Below are 14,714 nucleotides of genomic sequence, written 5' to 3'. Positions count from 1 at the left end.
TTCTTTCCGTCCTCCCTGCATGTGCGAAACACATGAAATATTGTTGGGGGGATCCGCTCGATCTAAAACACGGTCTTGCGGGGCTTGAAGTTAAGGATATGGTGAGTCTCGGCATGGGTGACCCCTTGTTATCAAACCTTCTATCGCCAGACACTTTAACCCATCACTTTCAATTCGAGCTTTCAATGTCTCCTCGCTGCGTCTGCATATCAGGCCGAACGACTACTTGACCGGAGTCAACAACCGGAGAAAGGGTCGCCATCGCCCGTTCTCTGGAAGGAGATCGTCACGGTTATTGACCTTGTTCTCCGCAATGCCCGTCAAGCTGTCCAAGCAAACGGTTGCTCTATGACTTTATCGATGGTCGGAGAACGCATGCTGTGGCTCAATCTATCCAGTCTCCCTGATTGTGGGAAGCGTCGCATCACAGGTGAGTCTGTTGAGCCTGGTCAGGCTCTTTTTGGCCCGGCCGTTGCGCTAATGCAGCAGTGCTGCGATGATAAAAAGAAGGAGGACGAGGCTTCCAAATTGTGTCTTCCTAGGAAGCCGCTGCCGCACCAGACTTTAAGTGCAGATTAAAAACGTATCTTTTTAGCAAAGCCTACACATAACACACATCACATCATAATCTTGTGCTCCAGAACATCTGATCACATGCACATTATCAACTTGTGCTGTTAATATCATGAACAGCAGCTACGCTAATTCCTCTCCACTGCTTCTCTTTCTCTCCCCATCCCGAGGCTTTCTGAGGTTTGGCCAGCTCCAGTCACGTCCCACCTCGTGAAGATTATGAACCTATGGGTGATCATGGAGAAGTAGATGCCGAACTCGCAAACATCCCGAACCATCTACAGATGTACGAGTGCCAATTGGATCCCACTACATGTGTGGCATTGGACCTCCTGGAGTGTTTAAAGGCTCTGGCATGGAGAAGCTGATGCTGGATCTATGATGATCACAAATGTTGAGCTCAGTAGCTCCTACTTTTATACCAAAGACTGTAGAAAGAACATTTACTTATAATCTTATACTCCAGTACTCATGTTAGTTCTCACCTTGACTGTTGATTTCTGTAAAGCTGCTTTGAGACAATGTCTGTTGTGAAAAGCGCTATACAAATAAACTTGACTTGACTTGACTTGACTTGACCCTCTGTGCGGCTGCCTAACGCTCCTGCTGTGGGACGTCATTCCCACTACACTGGCAGAACTAACAAACCCCGTGGGAAACCACCGGCTCAGCAGAGCGGCCCCACCCCAGGTTCTCTTTTAGCGAGGTCAGCCATCCTCGCCGGTGAGGGCCAATCTCTGTTCTGCACAGGCTTTACTTGTCCTCGTGTCGTCCGGAGTGCGTTTCCCCATTTCAGTGGAGAAGGATGTGAGAATAAGTGCAGAAGCAGTGTCACCACACACACCCTCCCTTTACACTCCTCTCACAAATTTAATAAAGGCTACAGCCCCAGTGTTTCTCAAAACACAAAAAACATTAATAAAGCTAACGAGTCAAATGATTCGTTTCTGGGAGAGAATTTTTCACCAGACCCCTGCATGTCGCCTCTAGTTCGGCCTCTAGATGGGGCCATTGCACCATTAATGAGCGATCCGGCCGGATTGGCTCTCTGCAGTCCAGCAGGCTGCGTAGGGATGCTTGGGAGTCATGTGACAGGCTGGCTGTCTGTTTCAGCTCCTGATTGGGTGATTCACACAGTCACGAGGGGTTGCAGACTTCAGTTTGTCAGAGAAGAGTTGTATTGTCCCATACAGACGAAAGCTCCGCTCACATTCTGAAAGACGAAATCTCATCCCTTCTCGAGAAGGGGGCGGTTCGAGTTGTGGCCCAGCATCTAAGCAATCAGGGTTTTTACTCTCGCTATTTCCTGGTCCTGAAAAAGGATGGTTCTCTCCGTCCTATTCTGAATCTCAGAACAAACATTTGAGGAATTACAATTTCAGAATGCTATCACTCGGCTCTCTTGTACGTTCAATAAAACAGAACAATTGGTTTTGCTCGATCGATCTGAGCGACGCTTTTTTCCATATAAGAAGAAAGAAAGAAAGAAAGAAAGAAAGACAAAGAAAGAAAGGAAAGTTGAAGGTTTTGTGTGCTGTAATACTGCCATCTAGTGGTTACATTCAGCTTTATTATCAATTAACATCTATGTGATAGCAGTTTTCCTCAGTGCTTTGGGGCGTTTCTCAGATCAGATATGAAATTCTCAAAACTCCACAACGTGACGTCATAAAAGCATTTCTCGATGCTTTGATCAAATTGTGAACGCTTTGGTACATTCATTTAATTGATTGTGTACAAGTGTTTACTATTTCCTACATTATCAGTTGTTATCCTGCTGATCAAAATATGTTACAGTTTTTCTCAGTTACTTTGGAGCGTTTCTCGAATTATCCTTTAAATTTGCAAAAACCATTTCTCAAAACAATGCGTACAAACAGCACAAAGCATTGGATTTTTTTTGCAAAAGCCTTAACTTTTCTCAAAATCCCTAATTCATCTTTAAAAAGAAAGTACTAAAAGGTCTGACTTTGACCGTGCTGAATTCCAGAGGTACAAAGAAGGGGCTAAATTTGATGGTCAGTAGTTCCAGATTTGGTGTGCAAGAGCGTGAAAGAGGAACAATGCTCAAACTGTTGCACCAGTTGTTGTTTACTATCAGACACACTCCACCCCTTCCTTGAATTCCCCGACTCCATTGTTCTGTCCACAAACCCGATTCCAAAAAAGTTAGGACACTGTACAAATTGTGAATAAAAACAGAATGCAATGAATGCAGTCTGCAAATGTCTCAGGACTGAGGAGACAAGTTGCTCAAGTTTAGGAATAGGAACCGTTGTTCTATTCTTGTCTTATACAGGCTTCTAGATGCTCAACTGTCTTAGGTCTTCTTTGTCGCATCTTCTTCTTTATGATGCGGCAAATGTTTTCTATGGGTAAAAAATATTTTCTTCTACGCAGCCATGATGTTGTAATTGATGCAGTATGTGGTCTGGCATTGTCATGTTGAAAAATGCAAGGTCTTTCCTGAAAGAGACAACGTTTGGATGGGAGCATATGTTGTTCTAGAACTTGGATATACCTTTCAGCATTGATGGTGCCTTTCCAGATGTGTAAGCTGCCCATGCCACACGCACTCATGTAACCCCATACCATCAAAAATGAAGGCTTCTGAACTGAGCGCTGATAATAACTTAGGTTGTCCTGGTCCACTTTAGTCTGGATGTCATGGCGCCCAGTTTTCCAAAAAGAACTTCAAATTTTGATTCATCTGACCACATAACAGTTTTCCACTTTGCAACAGTCCATTTAAAATGAGCCTTGGCCCAGAGAAAACGCCTGCGCTTCTGGATCATGTTTAGATATGGCTTCTTTTTTGACCTATAGAGTTTTTTTTTTTTTTTTTTCAATTTTTATTGAAAAAAAACTCTATTTTATAGAGTTTTTTTTCTTTTTATTAAAAAATCAACAATCACAGATACAAAAATGTAAACAGAAATTCTCCATTTTTCCTTTTCAAACAAAGAGCAAACACCCCCACCCCCCAAAACACAAACAAACCCCCAGACACACACACACACACATGCGCACGCACACACACCCCACATCCCCGTTTAAACAACTGAAGAAACAAAAGAAAGGTTACGCATACAGTCCGGTTTTGACCAATTTGGATCTTTAATCAGGTAACACCCGTAGTCCCCTAAAATAGGAAATAACAGGTTGCCACCTGCAAAAAAAAGTGTCAGTAGAACCCCTCAGCGTATATTTTATTTTCTCCAACTTAAGAAAGAACATCAAATCTTTAAACCACCGAGAGATGGAAGGACATCCTATTGCTTTCCAGTGCAGAAGTATGCAACGTCTGGCCAACAAAGATGAGAAAGCCAAAACATCTTTGTGTGCAGAACTCAGTGATACCGACTCATTGGTAACCCCAAATATAGCGATCAGTGGGCATGGCGTCAACTGCACTCCAAATATGGAGTACATAATGCTGAAAAAACCTGTCCAGAATGCATGTAATTTCGGGCACAGAAAAAACATATGACTTAAATGACAGGGGGAAGCATGACATCTGTCACATCTGTCCTCAACCCCAGTATAGATTTTTGCCAGTTTCGATTTGGAAAGATGAATTTTGTATAAAACCTTAAACTGAATGAGACTGAGGTGGGCACAGGAAGTGGTAGACCATATTCTATCTACGGCCCTCCCCCACCGTTCGTCGCCAAACTGCAGCCCCAACTGTATTACAGCTATTGAGAGACAAAATGAAACTGTATATCCGGGAAATCAAACTACGCTGGTGTGAAGTTAACATGACTAAACTCTCCCAAGGTTGCTTGGGGGGTACAGAGGGAAAATTGGGAAGACATTTAGATACAAAGCTACGGACTTGGAGATATCGAAAAAAATGAGCCGTAGGCAGCCCAAGTCCAAGGACAGGCTGGTGAAACTTCTAAAGATGCAATATTTGTACAAATTATAAAGTTGCTTGATGCCTTTTTCGTGCCATAGTGAGAAAGCTGAATCTAAAAGTGAACAAATGATTTTTATTCAAGGGACCCAGCGCTGATAAAGCCCTAAATTTAAAGTGACGCCTAAACTGAAACCAAATCTTAAGTGTGTTCAGTACGACTGGATTGTCAGTATACCGAGATGGTTTGATCGGAAAAGGTGAGCAAAGCAGAGCAGATACAGAGGATGATGTACAAGACATTAGCTCTAGATTGCACCAAGTGGATTCTGGTGAATTGGTCCAGAAGTTCAATTTTTGGATATGTGCAGCCCAGTAGTATATTTGAAAATTGGGCAATGCAAGCCCACCACTGAGCCTACATCTCTGCAATAGAGTTCTACGGATCCTGGGCGGTTTTCCACCCCAAAGAAAATAATTAATGATTCTATCTAAAGAGTCAAAAAAGTACTTAGGTAAAAATAGTGGAAGCGATTGAAAAAAATAAAGAAACTTGTGCAGAACGTTCATTTTAACTGCATTGATTTTTCCTGTCAAAGACAGAGGCAGATTGCTCCACCTCTGAAAATCCGACTTCATGTCTGCCAAAAGCGGAGCAAGATTAGCATGAAAAAGTTTGGGTAAGGAACGGGTCACCGAAATACCAAGATATTTAAAGCCTGAACAGTTGAATTTGAATGGCAGATTCAGACGCTGAAGTTGTAGAGCGGTATTGTTTACCGGATAACACTCGCTCTTATGGAAATTCAGTTTGTATCCCGAGAAAGAACCAAAATCATCCAAGATAGACAAAATGACAGGAACAGAGGCTGCAGGATCCATCATATATAACAACAAATCATCAGCATACAAGGATACCTTATATTCCGCCCCCTTGCGAGTTATACCCTTAAAGGCTAATGAGGATTTAAGTTTAACGGATAATGGCTCAATGGCAAGGGCAAATAGCAGTGGCGACAGTGGGCACCCCTGCCGGGTTCCACGCCCGAGACTGAAATAATCAGAGCTAATATCATTTGTACGAACACTGGCTTGCGGAGATTTATAAAGGAGGCGGATCCAGGAGACAAACGTATCACCAAACCCAAATTTCTTTAATATCGCAAACAGGTATTCCCACTCGACTCTATCAAACGCTTTCTCAGCATCCAATGAGACTACAACCTCAGGCAAAGGAGATGACTGCTTAGAGTAAATTATATTGAAAAGCATACGAGTGTTAAAAAATGAATGTCGCCCCTTTTTGAATCCAGTCTGCTCCATAGATATGATACGTGGTAGTACATTTTCTAACCGCGATGCAATCACTTTCGCCAGCACTTTCACGTCGGCATTCAGCAGCGACAGCGGTCTGTACGACCCGCACAGGTTGGGATCCATGCCCTTCTTCAAGAGAAGGGCTATTGAAGCCTGATTGAAAGTGGGCGGTAGCACGCCCCGATCCAGAGATTCATTAAACACACCAAGGAGCAGCAGCGCCAATTGATCGATAAACTTCTTTAAAAACTCAACTGGAAAACCATCCGGGCCTGGGGCTTCATTAGACTGCATCGCCTTTATTGAAGCTCTGTCTTCGGCAAGAGATAGTGGAGAGTCCAAGTCCCTTACAGAGACTGTATCAACAACAGGAAAATCGACACTTTGAAGGAAATCACCCAGTCTCTCACTATCAGTAAGGCATTCAGACTTATAAAGAGCAGAGTAATATGACTCAAATACTGCATTGAACTCTATGGGATCGGTAACGGTAACATTTGAGTCATTATTAATCTGCGGTATTAGCCGTGATGCAGCCTGCCGTCTTACCTGATGAGCTAACAATCTGCTTGGTTTGTCACCGTATTCATAATACGATCCACGAGTTTGTAGTAACATGCATTCAGTTTTCTTAGTGGAGAGGAGATCGAATTCTGCCTGCAACTCAACCCGTTGTTTGTATAGCTCCGGAGAAGGGTTGGACGCGTAGCTCTGATCGAGTTGGCCGATAGCCGATGAAATTTCCCTGAGTTTAGCTCTGTGCTCCCGATATATGAAAGCAGAGTATGAAATGATTCGCCCCCTGAGATAGGCTTTCAGAGTCTCCCACAATAATGAGCATGGAGTAGAGTCAAGACGATTAAACAACAAGAACTCATCAATAGCTTTAGAAATAGACGCACAGAAATCCTTGTCTGCTAGGAGATGCGAATTAAACCGCCAAGGAGATCGTGTAGGTCTATGGGTTAAGAACTGGATATTCAACGCTAGAGGAGCATGATCAGAGATCACAATGGCCAAATAATCTGTAGATACAACGGAGCGATTAAGACGGCTATCGATAAAAAAATAATCAATTCTGGAATATGAATGATGCACCGGGGAGAAAAATGAAAATTTTTTCATCCCGGGATTGCGACATCTCCATGGGTCTACCAAGCCGTTTTGTGACACGAATTTGGAGAACGATTTAGACATTGCAGATTGGGATACAGCACGAGAACTAGAACGATCCAAAACAGGGTTCAAAACACAATTCAAATCACCACCAAGAATGATCAAATGGGTATTTATTTAAGGGAAGACTGCTCAGTAACCTATTCGCAAAATCAGGAGCATCAAAGTTTGGAGCGTAAACATTAACCAGCAGAACCTTGGTCTGTATCAGTGTACCAGCCACAATGACATACCTGCCATTCCTATCTGCAATTGTATGGGTAGGTGAAAACCGTACGCTCCTATTTACTAGGATGGCCACCCCTCGTGCCTTAGAATTAAAATTGGAGTGGAAAGTTTGGCCCACCCAAGGACGGTGAAGCCTATGATGATCTCTGACTCGGAGGTGTGTTTCCTGCAAAAATACTATGTCAGCGCGTAAGCGTTTCAGCACGTTTGTAGCACTCATGAAATCCAAAATGAGCTAATATTTGGCATGACATTGCAACATGTCTGACTTTCAACATTTGATATGTTATCTATATTCTATTGTGAATTAAATATAAGTTTATAAGATTTGTAAAATATTCCATTCGTTTTGATTCACAATTTGTACAGTGTCCCAACTTATTTGGAATCGGGTTTGTACTACAAAAAAAAAAGACAGAGACATGCTAATGGGTTTAACCAGTAATTTTTTTTTCATCCGCACTATCTCAGATAAATCCTGCTACTTTTTGTGTTTTTATATACACATACGGTTTTGTTTCAGTGCAACAAACGAGGTAAAAACATTTGGCAAGTATTACAAGAGGCATAGCAAAGTATTTATTTGGAGAAATGAACTGTCCGGATGCTGAGAGTGTGTGAAGTTGTTATTCATGCTAAGGGAGGATTTTTTTAAATAAAATAAAGTGGAACATCTGGACATTTATATATTTGTTTGGTCAAAGGGAATCATCCTACTGCTAAATGCAACCTAGATTGTGGCAGATAGACAAAAGGAACATTTATGCATTTCTTAAAAATCAAGACTAGTAGTTTTCACAATTTTGACAGGCACTGGACACTTACAGGAAACAATGTTGAACTTTACAAGTCAAAATCTAATATATAATAAATAAAATGAAGCAAAGTGGTAGTGCACAACATAATCTATTCAGTTTCATCATTTAAATCATTCTACAATTATTCAAAATTCTATTAACAATTTTCACAGAGAAGAACAACAGTTGCATTTTGAGTCTGGTTCTCTGAAAAATTCTTTCACATGCCATCTTAAATTTCACCATCATCACCACGGCTTGTCCAATTTTGACACTGTCCAATGTGTGTCCAATAGTTTGAAAACCACTGATTGTTAACTACAATTTAAGTAAAGAAATAAACTGTATAAACCAAACTTTAGTCAAGTTTATTTCTATTGTGCAATGGCGACTGTGGCAAGGAAAAACTCCTTTAGATGTTATGAGGACGAAACCTTGAGAGGAACCAGACTCAAAAGGGGAACCCATGCTCATGTGGGTGACATCAAGACAGAACTATATAACTATAGTCTACAGCATTATCAGAAGAAGAAAGTGTAGAAGTTTTCCCGTCATTCCAATTTCCCTTTTTATCCCAGATTTCTTACTTATGGAATACATTTATCTTCGTCTCAGGCATTATTATTTTCTGCATTCTCCTTGTGAAACACCGCTCCATCTGGTTGCACACTCCATTTCACCGTGATGTTTCCTGCCATCCCATCTTCCACCAGGTTAAGCTTGATCTAAATAATACAACTTATATTACTATAATATTTCAGGAGAAAACAATAATCTCATGTAAAAATTGTTGAAATGATCCAAAAACACAAGTCAGATTCTAATTACAATACAGTGTAAATGCTTCATGATCTGAGGAAGACGCTAGCTGAACCATGTCTGTCTTGTTCTGGGTGCAGTAATGAAGAAGATAATTGTAAGAGGGGTCTTGTGGAGGATGAGACCCACCTGCTCCAAGATTTCTGTCTTGAATTCATTCACGTCCTGATTAGACTGGACCTTCACCTTTACCGTTTGTTGTTTTTTGATGACTGAATCAAACGGCACATAGAAACACACACAAAGAAACAATTAAACAGATATACTAAATGCAATGTCAATTTGTTTATAGACATAAGAAAGAAAAATCTTTGTTCACCATCGTAGCAGAAAAAAGGCCTTAAGTCAGAGCACAGTGCATCATCAAGTTGTTTTTGATACAAAAACCCGCAATTTTCAGTTTTCAGAATATTATCAGGTTTTCCAGTCTTCCAAGGGATGAGGGAGAGTGGCATTTGGTCGATCCACATCCATCGGTTTCTGAACAGACCAATCCAGGTGTAAAATTGCAAAGGGGTTGCCATATCATGTATAAGTGTGTATTCTGTTTCATCTCTTATGCTGGCCAGATCTGTGTAATTCTCTCTACAGTAACTCTGAGCTTCTATCCATGTTATCTTTTTAGAGTTGTAAATGTATCTGTCAGAGCCATTATTTGTTTCTGTGAGAATTTAAAGAAAACAAGTTACACCATTAGACCCATTAAAACAGCATTAAAAGTAAGTCTCAGAAATAAGAATATCTAAAAATAGAGCAAAGCACACACACTTTGGTTTAGATAAAGTTTACCAATAAACAACTCAGATTTTACCATTTACTGTATTAGCACATTTATGACAACATTCACTCCTGAAAAATGACCTGCTCTCACCATCAAAGCATACAAATGGGTTTATATATGTACATTCTCTATCATCCCAACCTTGAGGAACTATTACACCACAGTTTTGCTTTCCACCATAGTTATTAGGCTGGCCGGAAGCCCATCTTTTCATATTTCCTAGTGGCTTATTTCCAAGGGACCAGCTCCAATTATTGACATCATTGTACACTCCAATCCAAGCTGTGGAAATGAATTGTTGTCTGTTTGCTTCATCTTGAATTTGGATCAGGTCGTCATTAGTTTTGATGATAGCCAGATCGGTATGTGTGGCCTGGCAGTAAGCCTGAGCATCACTCCATGTTTTCTGCTCCTGGACTACATAATACCTAAAATTAGAGACAGACGAGGCGAAAGGGGCGATTCCTGTGGAAAAAAATATTATTGGTTTTGTGCTGTTAGCTCTGGGAGAAACATACTAAGTGTTTCATTAATTACTTCAGTGCATTGTTATAAAAACATTTCCCTAAACTTATGAGTTCTGTAATTGATGTAAATATATTGGCTGTCAAAAGTTTGGAAACACTAAGCATGTCAATTATGTATTTTGAGACACACACATGTTCCTTTCGTTTGTATGTAACATATTGGATAAAAGGCAAAAACACACAAGATTGGACAGTAAATGACCGGAAGAAAGGTTTGTGGACAAATGTATACAAATGTGATTATTTTTGTCTCTAACAGTAGAACTTATGTAAGATATAGAATAGGAGACAAAATGTTAACAGACTCCCAACAGTCAAAGCTTAATGGTTTGGGGTTGTTTCAGAGCAGGGAAAGTTAGAAACTTATTCCAGAAAGTGAAAGTAATCCTGAACCAGCATGGCTACCATTCCATGCTTCAACACCATGCAAATCTGTCTGGGCTGCGGCTCATTGTAACCGACTTCACCATACAAAAAGACGATGAGCTGAAGTGTACGTCTGAGCTCTGTAAGCATTATTTAGAGAGCAAACAGTTGGAGTGATATCTATCATGGAATGGCCTGGACAGTCACTGCACCTAAATCCTACTGAACTGCTTTGAGATTAACTGGATCACAAAGTCGGACATCTCCAACTAGAACTGCTTTGGTACGTTTTTGAAGAGGCATGGCAAAGTATTTCAGCTGAATGTTGGAGAAACAAACTGTCTGGATGCTAAAAGTGTGTAAAGCTGTTGTTTTATTTTAAAAAAAAATTCTCTTACCTGCGCAAAACAGGATGATGAAAAGATGCTGACCCATCGCAGATGTTGTTGGGAAACTCACTAAAAAGTATATATAAAACCAAGTAAATATAAAAATACAAAAATTCCCCGATTCCCCAAACCTGGTCGCACAGCCACGGGTTCTACCCCCTCCTTTGATTTTCCTCCCTGTCTCAGTGCTCTCTCCCCTGCAGGTCGTTGATTCTTACATTTCATTAATGGGAGGAAATCCTGTGAGTATTGAAGGGGGTACACACTGTACTTTGGTGCATTCAGGCTGTGTCCACAATACATCAAAGCCTTGTTCAGTGCAAGACTTTGAATTCAGCAGGTGTAGGTGAGGTGTGTGCATGGAGATATACAGGAATATCTATAAGTGGCCATCACTATCACCATCCCTCTATTATTAAGCAATGTGGGTGGTGAGCTGCGATGGCTGGGGAGGTGTTACCAGGTCTGTCAACATCAGCTCTGCATCGGGCAGATGCAAAAAGCAGGGTGGGGTCTTTCATGCAGGTATAAGCTGCACTGTAGGGTGGACCACTCTTACATTCCCCTGACTTCTTGGTCTGACTTACAAATCAATGCATGGCCTGGGAGCCATGTTTCCCTGGTAGTGGAGGGGTAGGAGAACCCTGTGCTGTACATCATTTTTGTAAGCTTTTAATATGGGAGAGCTTTATCAAAAGCAATATCTGGCAATTAAATGGGGGTCATCATACTCCGATACTATTTGCTGGGATGGGTCTTCACGCTTTGTTTGGGCTTAAAGAGACCAATATGCAGATCACTTGTGGTATCTGGCACTATGGTGGTACATAGCACTTCATCTATTTAAGTTCAAGGTGGTTCACAGACTATGGATGTCGATGGCTGTGTCGGGTGGTGGGGGTATGTGGCAGCAGGGGCATGGCCAATTGTCATTTTGTGAATAGTAAGCAGAGCGAGAGGAAGCAAATGATAAGGATCACACACACCTGAACATGATTTGTGTTAACAAGTGTGTGGTCTCTTGACCACTGTTTATTAAACTCAATGTTGATGAATGTTGTCAGTGCTTACATTGTGTCAAGTATGAAGTATATACAGTGTCTTACATTGTACCAAAAGTGGCACTGTGCTTAAGCAGAAAGTACTTGGTTATTTACCAAGATAACCTTAGACCAGGGATAGGCTAACTTTTTGACTCACGGGCCACAATAGGTTTTAAAATTTGACAGAGGGGCCGTATAATGTAATATATATTACATTAGAGATGTGGCCTGTAACATGTAGCAAAGCATGAATACGCAAGGCTCATTGTACAAATTGTTTTCCAAATGCATTTATTAAATTAATAATTAATTTATAAAATTAAAGTTATAAGTTAAATAAACACAGCAGAAAAACACAAATTCAGATTCATCAAGTGCCAAAAGACCAACAACTTATTGATCTTTTTTTTTTTTTGCCAGTGCATCAATAAACACAGCAAAAAAACTCAAGATCAGTTTCAGTAGGAACAGTGTTGTTGATCTCCTTATTTAACCAGTGCATTAAAGTCTGGAGTAAGTTTTGTTGTGGCAGTTCTCAGGATAAGATCTGAGGTGTTGGTCAGTTAACCTGGATCTGTGAGGGGCTTTGTTGATGTTCATGACGCTGAATGTCTGCGCACATATGTAGGTCGAACCAATCAATGTCAACATCTTCTGTGCCGTCTTCCGGAGGTTTGGAAACATGGCTTTGTTAAATGAAGCATAAAAGTCATTCAGTTTAAGAAAGCTAAACTTCTCCTTTAAGACGGAGTCAGACTGAAGATCGATCAGTTCCAATTGCACTTCACGTGGTGTGGTTTCAGGGTCTTGTGACAGGGGACAGGGGACCAGTTGAAAAGTGCAAAGTGACGGCTGATATTGTACTCTTTGAAAACCGTGTCAGTTTCTTGGCATATTATATTGATCGGACTTCAGCGAAAAAATATTTTGTTGTCCACTCAGTACTAAAAACTCGGGGCTCACTATCCACTTTTCTTTGATAAGCTCATATTTGCAGAAGGGCTCATATAAGAGAAGAATAGAGTAATACACGCAAACAAGGTCAATGTAGCTGAAGTGCGACATCTTTTTGGGAAACGTGGGCATTTCAGGGGAAAGGTAAATTGAACGAGGTTTACCCGTACCTATTTTAATATAATTTGGTCAAGTTCGGCAGGCCGGATTAATAAACCCAACGGGCTGTGTGTGGCCTGTGGGCCATAGTTTGCCCATGTCTGCCTTAGATTTAGAGAAACTCTTTAGATTTGTACTGTTTGACGTTATAGTATTGTCACGCGGCGAATGCGGAGTAGAAGCAGGCGTGTTTAATGAAAACAAAAAGGCAGAGCCAACACAAAACACCTGCAGCGCGGGATAATCCGGTAAACGCCAGTTCGTAAATACTAGATCCACAGAGCGTGAGGGAGGAAGCACGGCGAGGAGGCATCGACGGGAAAGCGTCGGTAATGCGGAAGGGACGGAGCGTAGCAGGAGAAGTATACGCGGAAAGAAGCACCACCAGAAACCTGCACAGAAGCACACACACACATACACACACGTACATGCACAATAACGGAACGCGTGAGGGTGTGAGTGTGGGGTTTATATAGGTGGTGTGATGGGCCACGGAAATGAGCCTCAGCTGCTCCTCATGAAGCCCGATTGCGAGCAGCTCCGAGCGGGCGGGGCACGCACGCGAGCAGGAGCACAATGCGTAAGGGAATCCCGGGATATGACAGCCTCCGAAGGGGGCGTGGCAGGGGGATTCCTGACACCCCCCCCCCTGAAGGGGCGGCAGCGGACGCCTCCAACCCACAGAACGCCCGGAGGGCCGGGCACTCGGAGGAGGGCCTCCCTGCTCGTCCAGGGCCCGAAGGGACCCGGCTGGAACTGCCCTGGAGCCGGGGAAAGCCGGGAAGGACCCGAAGTTGAGGGACCACCCCTGTGGACAGCCGGAAGTCAACCACGGACACAGCAGGACCCAGGACCGGAACACAGCTCGACGCGGCGGCCAGGAACGGAGTACAGCCCTTGGCTACGACCGGAAGTGGGGAGACTTCAACCGAGCCCACCGCGGAGGTCAGGAGAAGGACTACGCCTTCCGTGGAGCCCGGAGGCAGCGGTTCTACTTCCCATTCGCAGTCCTGGAGTCGAGGTGAATGCACCGGGAAACCCCTGGGCGACGGGGCGCTCCTTGGGACCCTCGGGAGCATATCGGAGCCTGCTGGGCAGCCTGGGAGCGGAGAAGAGCTCGCCAGGAGAGCCATTAACGAAGCCGAGCACTCACGGAGGTCCGGAGGCGGAGCCAAACCCTCATGGAGGTCCTGGAACCCGGCGGTGCTCTCCTCGGGACTCTCGAGCGGAGCGGAGCACTCCTCGGGGACTCTCTGGAGCTGAACCGAGCTCTCGGGGACTCTCTGGAACAGAGGAGAGCTCACGAGTTCGCTCGGAGGCAGAGAGGAGCTCACGGGTTCGCTCGGAGGCAGAGAGGAGCTCACGGGTATGCTCGGAGGCAGAGAGAAGCTCACGGGTACGCTCGGAGGCAGAGAGAAGTTTACGGGTTCGCTCGGAGGCAGAGAAAGGCTCACGGGTTCGCTCGGAGGCAGAGAGGAGCTCACGGGTTCGCTTGGAGGCAGAGAGGAGCTCACGGGTACGCTCGGAGACAGAGAGGAACTAGCGAGACATTGTCTTCTGAGTGATTGCGGGGCGAGCCATCACCTTTTGGGAGACTGTGGGGCGAGCCGTCGCCTGTGGATGATGCCAGGGGCAGCGGTTCGGCTTCCCTTTCGCAGTCCCGGAGCTGAGGTGAGTGCTCGGGGGCCTCCTTGGGTGATGAGGAGGTCTGTGACAAAGCTTCGCC

This window comes from Silurus aristotelis (genome assembly GCF_946808225.1).
Source record: "Silurus aristotelis genome assembly, chromosome: 2".
In the NCBI taxonomy this organism is placed as follows: Eukaryota; Metazoa; Chordata; class Actinopteri; order Siluriformes; family Siluridae; genus Silurus; species Silurus aristotelis.
This window is presented reverse-complemented; position numbering follows the sequence as displayed.